Source organism: Periplaneta americana, chromosome 12, assembly GCF_040183065.1.
Source record: "Periplaneta americana isolate PAMFEO1 chromosome 12, P.americana_PAMFEO1_priV1, whole genome shotgun sequence".
Lineage (NCBI taxonomy): Eukaryota > Metazoa > Arthropoda > Insecta > Blattodea > Blattidae > Periplaneta > Periplaneta americana.
The window spans coordinates 44,295,612-44,303,451 of record NC_091128.1 but is presented as its reverse complement, the minus strand read 5'-3'; the positions used below and the strand labels follow the sequence as shown (position 1 = coordinate 44,303,451).

At 38.1% G+C, this 7,840-nt stretch overlaps 1 protein-coding gene across 3 annotated transcripts in view; it reads left to right on the top strand.

Annotated features, from left to right (window-relative positions):
• The window catches only part of LOC138710360 (myogenesis-regulating glycosidase-like), a 38,425-nt gene that overhangs the window by 5,399 nt on the left and 25,186 nt on the right, over window positions 1-7,840 (top strand). The gene's annotated exons all lie outside the window — the stretch shown is intronic.

The window sequence follows — 7,840 nt, the reverse complement described above, 5'->3', positions numbered from 1 at the left end:
GCACGTAATCACTAAATAAAATGATTTCCAGGTCACTGTACAATTGTGCGTTAGTAAAATTAACATTATCAGTATTTATGCAATGTCATTACCTGCCACCTAGCGGCTGTTTGCGCATAACCGTTGATTGGGCACACGGCCGACTTGATGTGCTCGCTTCGCTTCTCCTTTACCGGCCTTGACAATTCATTTTGATCCCTGTGATAAAGCTGTAATCGGGAAAATATGAAATTCCTGCCAGATGGCACTGACTCCCAAGGTTCACTGAGGAATGTGTGTATGGTTTCTTGTACGATTATAATTAGTAATATTGCGCTTCTTTCTACTGGTATGTGAGTTTATTGTGATATGATTAAAAAAAAAAGAGTGAAGGAGCAATATCATTCCACGAATTTCCGAGTGACAGGGAAAGATGATTATATCTCGTGACCAGAATATTGTACGAAATGGAAATATAAAAATTGGAGTTGTATCCTTCGAAGAGATGGAAAAATTAAAATATTTTATCTTACTTTAGTAGGTTATTTTACGACGCTTTATCAACATCTTAGGCTATTTAGCGTCTGAATGAGATGAAGGTGATAATGCCGGTGAAGTGAGTCCAAGGTCCAACACCGAAAGTTACCTAGCATTTGCTCATATCGGGTTGAGGGAAAACCCCGGAAAAAACCTCAACCAGGTAACTTGCCCCGACCGGGAATCGAACCCGGGCCACCTGGTTTCGCGGATAGACGCGCTAACCGTTACTCCACAGGTGTGGACAAAAATTCAAATATCTTGGAGCAACAGTGACAAATATAAATGACAGTCGGGAGAAAATTAAACGCAGAATAAATATGGGAATGCCTCCTGTTATTCGGTTGAGAAGCTTTTGTCATCTAGTCTGCTGTCAAAAAATCGGAAAGTTAGAATCTATAAAAACAGTTATATTACCCATTGTTCTGTATGGTTGTGAAACTTGGACTCTGATTTTGAGAGAGGAACAGACATTACGGGTGTTTCAGAATAAGCGAGCGAAGGAATTAGAGGAGAAGGAATTAGAGGAGAATGGAGGAAGTTACATAACGCAGAACTGCACGCATTGTATTCTTCACCTGACATAATTAGGAACATTAAATCCAGACGTTTGAGATGGACAGGGCATGTAGTATGTATGGGCGAATTCAGATATGCATATAGAGTATTAGTTGGGAGGCCAGAGGAAATAAGACCTTTGGGGAGGCCGAGACGTAGATGGAAGGATAATATTAAAATGGATTTGAGGGAGGTGGGATATGATGATAGGGACTGGATTAATCTTGCACAGGCTAGGGACCAATGGCGGGCTTATGTGAGGGCGGGAATGAACCTCCGTGTTCCTTAAAAGCCATAAGTAAGTAAGGGAAAGATGCGAAAATGGCTTAAAGTGATTTCACGCCGAGACTTTGTTCCTAAAGCAACTCCCCATCTTCAGTCGTTTGTAGTTTACATTTCAGAGAAGAAGATTATTCCATTAATGGGAAATTTAGACTATTAAAACCAAATGCTGTGCCAACAATATTCCCTCATTATCCTAGGCATAAGTGACAGATATCAGAAGACCATGACGAACAGTTACTAAAACTGATCTCCCTCCACCCAAGAAACGTAAATCTTTTAGTAATATTGGTTTTTCACTATTCGAACAAGATGTTCCGAGTGGCTCAGCATCAGTTAATGACATTCCCTTCTTGCCAGTTGAAAATGACCATAAAGCGACGCAAACAGACGTTGTCAACTTTGTGGTGTTAAAAAGAAATCGTTAACAGATTGCATGTGAAAATTACACAACTTAATCAGGTGTTACAAGAGAAGCAAGATGAGATAACGAAAACAACCGAAAAACTCCAAATAATTGAAAGAGATCCGTTACATAAAGAACAAGAAAATGTATGGAAAGAGGCCGATGAAGGCAGTATTCATGAAAAATTGATTCTAGATCAGCTGCTTAATCATCGAAAGAGAATACCAAACAAGAATATATTAGACAATTTGTGTTCAGAAATTGAGCCGTTACTGTGTAGATGCCCTCTCTTGCAATGCCAATTTGTGATGAAGAGGCCAAAACGGACTTGCTAATATCATTACTGTGAAATTTGTTAGGCCGCTTCTAGATAACATTACAGCAGCTTTAACTGAAAAGCTTGTTCCTTCGAAGAATGCGGTTTATAATCCACTGAGTCGCAAAATCTTGAAACTATGATTCTTGAATCTGCAATATCAAGTGGAATGTATCAGTGCAGTGAGTGAAATTACAAAACTCAGTACAAGTTATTGTAAATAATTACCCAAGTGATTACTTTGAAACATCGCAGTTTAGCCTAGGGGTGCTACCCAGTGAATGAACTACAAAATTACGCCTCTGTCATCATGTTACTTAAACTGAACAGGTTACTATGTGGTACCTTCCCTGCTTTTAAACTCTTGCTTTTACCATATTTAACAGAACTAAACATAATAATACTTATTATTGTCTTATTTATTATTTATAAGTGATATTATTACTTTTTGATCATTTATTTTAATTCATATTGAGTATTTCTTCTGTGGACACCAGAGCTTGGCAGACAGCGCCTCGTGGTGGAAATGAGAAATTATCCAATTTCAAGACAATATTACTATTGTCAAGGCCGTATACAAAAAAGCGAAGGGAACATCAATTCGGCCATGTTGGGCAGGCAGTATACGCAGCTATAGGATGCGATCCAGCAGGCAGTGGTTTTTACAAAGGAGAGCAATTCGAATCAAATCGAGAATTGCACCTTAATACAAAACTTCCTTCTGTTAAAATGTTAGTGAAAAAGTGTTTAATAATTTTCATTTATAAAATTATACATAATCTTACCCACTTAAATTTGAAATCTCAACTCAACACTGAATTTCAGAGTCACTAGATAAAAAGTAACATAAAGCTGATAACACCAAATCCTACTAATATGGCATTAGATCAGAATTATATACTGGCTCATAATATTACAACTGCTTACTATTGAACTATCTCAGTTCAAAAAGAAAGTCAAACAATATGTAGGCTATATTTAGGAGTAGATTTGCCGAGTTCTTATTAATTAAACTTCAATATACTGTATATGGAAAGAATTAACAAAATTTAGGTTTAAGCTTGCTGTGTGGTTTTAGGCGTAATAGATCAACTATTGACCAGATATTTTGTATTCGACAGATAATGGAGAAAAAATGGGAGTATAAGGGTACAGTGCATCAGTTATTCATAGATTTCAAAAAGGCATATGACTCGGTTAAGAGAGAAGTTTTATATGATATCCTTATTGAATTTGGTATTCCCAAGAAACTAGTTCGATTAATTAAAATGTGTCTCAGTGAAACGTACAGCAGAGTTCGTATAGGTCAGCTTCCGTCAGATGCGTTTCCAATTCACTGTGGGCTAATGCACTATCACCTTTACTTTTTAACTTTGCTCTAGAGTATGCCATTAGCAAAGTCCAGGATAACGGAGAGGGTTTGGAATTGAACGGATTACATCAGCTGCTTGCCTATGCGGATGACGTGAACATATTAGGAGAAAATCCACAAACGATTAGGGAAAACACGGGAATTTTACTGGAAGCAAGTAAAGAGATAGGTTTGGAAGTAAATCCCGAAAAGACAAAGTATACGATTATGTCTCGTGACGAGAATATTGTACGAAATGGAAATATAAAAATTGGAAATTTATCTTTTGAAGAGATGGAGAAGTTCAAATATCTTGGAGCAACAGTAACAAATATAAATGATACTCGGGAGGAAATTAAACACAGAATAAACATGGGAAATGCCTGTCATTATTTGGTTGAGAAGCTTTTATCATCCAGTCTGCTGTCAAAAAATCTGAAAGTTAGAATTTATAAAACAGTTACATTACCGGTTCTTCTGTATGGTTGTGAAACTTGGACTCTCATTTTGAGAGAGGAACATAGGTTAAGGGTGTTTGAGAATACGGTACTTAGGAAAATATTTGGGGCTAAGAGGGATGAAGTTACAGGAGAATGGAGAAAGTTGCACAACACAGAACTGCACGCATGTATTCTTCACCTGACATAATTAGGAACATTAAATCCAGACGTTTGAGATGGGCAGCGCATGTAGCACGTATGGGCGAATCCAGAAATGCATATAGAGTGTTAGTTGGGAGGCCGGAGGGAAAAAGACCTTTAGGGAGGCCGAGACGTAGATGGGAAGATAATATTAAAATGGATTTGAGGGAGGTGGGATATGATGATAGAGACTGGATTAATCTTGCTCAGGATAGGGACCAATGGCGGGCTTATGTGAGGGCGGCAATGAACCTCCAGGTTCCTTAAAAGCCAGTAAGTAAGTAAGTAGGCCTAAGCCTCCATTACGTTAAGTAGGTGTATATGAATTGTACAAGTACTATTTAGACTAGACTTCGGGGTAAATTTATTAAATTCATATTATTCTATAATCTTATATATTTCAATATATATATATATATATATATATATATATATATATATATATATATAATCATTTTGTAATGGTTATTACCACAAAAGAAAACTTATTTATATGTACTGCCCTAGGTACAGTAATAGCTCATTAAGGACCTTTTGAAAATAAATAAATAAAATAAAAATATTAATGGTAAAGCAACACAAATACCGGTATTTCAGTATTTATGATTCCTTAAATAAGGTAATATTTTTTTGTTTAAGTATTTATTCGCTATTTCGTTGCAATAACGTATAGAGGTAAGCGTTCACTATGAGGCGCATCCAGAAAGTAAGTTTCCCGATTTTTTCCCCTTGAAAGTAAACGTAATTAGCCGTGTCAATTGCGCATGCGTAACAGATCTATGACGTATCAATCATATGCCAGCCGGACAGGTCCCGCCTGGTGCCAGTAGCGTGGCAGCAGTGGTCCGAAATGGAAGCTCTTATTCCTTCTCCCGCCGCCTGCGAGGTTCGGTCGGTGATAAAGTTCTTTAATGCTCAAAGCATTGCGCCAATTGAAATTCATCGGCAGCTCTGTCAGATCTATGGGCCGAACATCATGAGTAAGCAGATGGTGCGTCGCTGGTGTAGGCAGTTTTCCGAAGGTCGTCAAAGTGTCCATGATGAAGAGCGTAGTGGGCGACCGTCCCTCATCAATGATGATCGTGTTGAGCTGGTGCGGCAGTGCGTCATGGAGAACCGTCGCTTCACGATTACGGAGCTGAGCAGCCATTTTCCGCAGATATCGCGACCCTTGTTGCATGAGATTGTCACTAAGCACCTGCTGTTCAAAAAAGTGTGTGCCAGGTGGGTGCCGAAAAACCTGACACCCGAACACAAAATGCAACATTTAGGAGCAGCACTGACATTTCTGCAACGGTATCACGATGACGGCGACGAGTTCCTCGACAGGATCGTCACGGGCGATGAGACTTGGATTTCGCACTTCCTCCCGGAAACCAAGCAGCAGTCAATGCATTGGCGGCATAGTGGATCTCCGGTCAGGACGAAATTCAAACAGACGCAGTCGGTACGGAAAGTGATGTGCACGGTGTTCTGGGACAGGAAGGGCATTCTGCTCATTGACTTCCTTCCAAGAGGTGAAACAGTGAACGCTGACCGTTACTGTGACACACTGCGAAAATTGCCACGTGCCATTCAAAACAAGAGGCGTGGAATGCTTACTGCAGGTGTTGTGCTCCTCCATGACAATGCTCGTCCACATACGGCTTGGCGCACAGCAGCTGTTTTGGCGGAATTTGGCTGGGAGTTGTTTGATCATCCACCCTACAGTCCTGATCTTGCTCCCAGCGATTTTCACGTTTTCTTGCACCTCAAGAAACTCTGTCCTCCGGTGAGCGTTTTGGCAACGACGAAGAGCTGAAAATGTCTGTCACACGCTGGTTCCATTCACAGGCGGCAGAGTTCTACGACAGAGGGATACAAAAGTTGATCCCACGATACGACAAGTGTCTCAATTCTGATGGTGGCTATGTTGAAAAATAGCTGAAACATTGCTGTACCTGTTGCCAATAAATGTTTTCCTGAAAGTGTGTGTTCTTTTTTTAAACAAAATAGGGAAACTTACTTTCTGGATGCGCCTCGTACATCGTATCGCATTCATCGGACGAATCGCACGGATCGGAAAAAGACAATCTTTGCTGTAATTGTTATGTAACCGCGTTCATTACATCGTATCGGACGCATCGCCTCTAGGCACATCCGTTCACGTTTCTCGGATGAGCAACTTTTCCGATGCGTGTGATCATGGCCTTCTTTAATAAATCGATTTTAATCGGTCAACTGTTACTATTATGTTGTGCCATGTTCTGTGTCGCGCCAAAATGGCAGACGCAAAACTTATTTCGCTTGTAGAAAACTGCGAAGAATTATATAATTTGAGGCGTTCCCATTACAATAATCGAGTCATTTCTTACATGTATATTATGTAACCAATATTTCTTTCGTTTCTTCCTCTTCAATTAAGACGCAAGAAGCAATTACAAATTCTTATTCGCTAACAGTCATAATTAATAGACCTAACCTCAACTTCTCTGTTTTCAGCAATATCAATATCGTACGACGTCATGTTTCAAACAGCTGATAGAGAAATCCGATGAGGCGATGAGGTGGAGCCGTTACAGTGAACGCACTGCACTTAAAATATCCGTTGCGTGCGATTCGTACGAGGAGTGCGATACGATGTAGTGAACGCTTACCTTAGAACTATTCTATAGAAGAATTTGGCGAGTTAAAATTTTGAGTAATTGCACTTTCCTATAAGTTATAGTAAGTTATAGAAGATTTAAATCGGGAAGAAGAAATAAAATTCAACACAAAAGTGAAAAATTCAATCATATGAATGAAATAATATAAGACCTGCCAACAAAGTGAGGAAAATAAATTATTGTATTTTAAAATTTTCTAAGGTTATGTCAGCGCCCACTTTACTATAAGCAAGTGAAAATGTGGATTATGAAACAGAGAGAGAAATACATGCAAAATAGAAAGAAATATTACATTTCTTGAGTTGTTATGGTGCATAATATAACTGTTATGAAAAGATAATGATGTCTTAGTAGAATTTAATATCTGTGCTAAATAAATGATTACACACGGTATACCAATGATTATATCATGTGATGAGACTGGACATACCATATCAAATTCGGAAATACATTTGAAAAATAAATAGAGTAAGACAACTTAAATCTTGGAGTGATAAAAATTTAACTACTGCAGAGTAACAGCGACGATGATGATGATGATGATGATGATGACGATGACAACAATATACTCGTGTATACATATATATATATATATATATATATATATATATATATATATATATAATTTGAATTAGTAATGAAAATTACGGGAAACGGCTGAACGGATTTTAATAAATGACCCCTCATTTTGAAGCATGGAATCCAAAGTTTTTCAGAAAAATAGTAGTTTTCAATGAAATGTCAATTTTCCTACATCATCTTCCTATTTTCCAAAATCCATCTTTCGTCAGTTTTGAGAACTAATTAATTGCATTTCAGAATAAAACAAAACACACACTACAATAAACAATAGACTATTACACGAAGACCATGATCTACAGGATTGCTGACATACTTAGAGTTCAGATGGGTCAGATTATTTCACATCATAATGCCAATATGTCGATCTTCATTTGTGTACTTTTTTTAATGTAGCCAATTTGCAAAACCAGCTATTTGCAAGTTAGACGAATTTTGGCAAATGAGGAAAATTGTGTAAAAACTTAACCACAGATGCTAGAGGCATGATTTCTAGTTTAAATAATGGGGAAAAAATATTTAGTTTGCCTTCCTACAGCTCAGAAA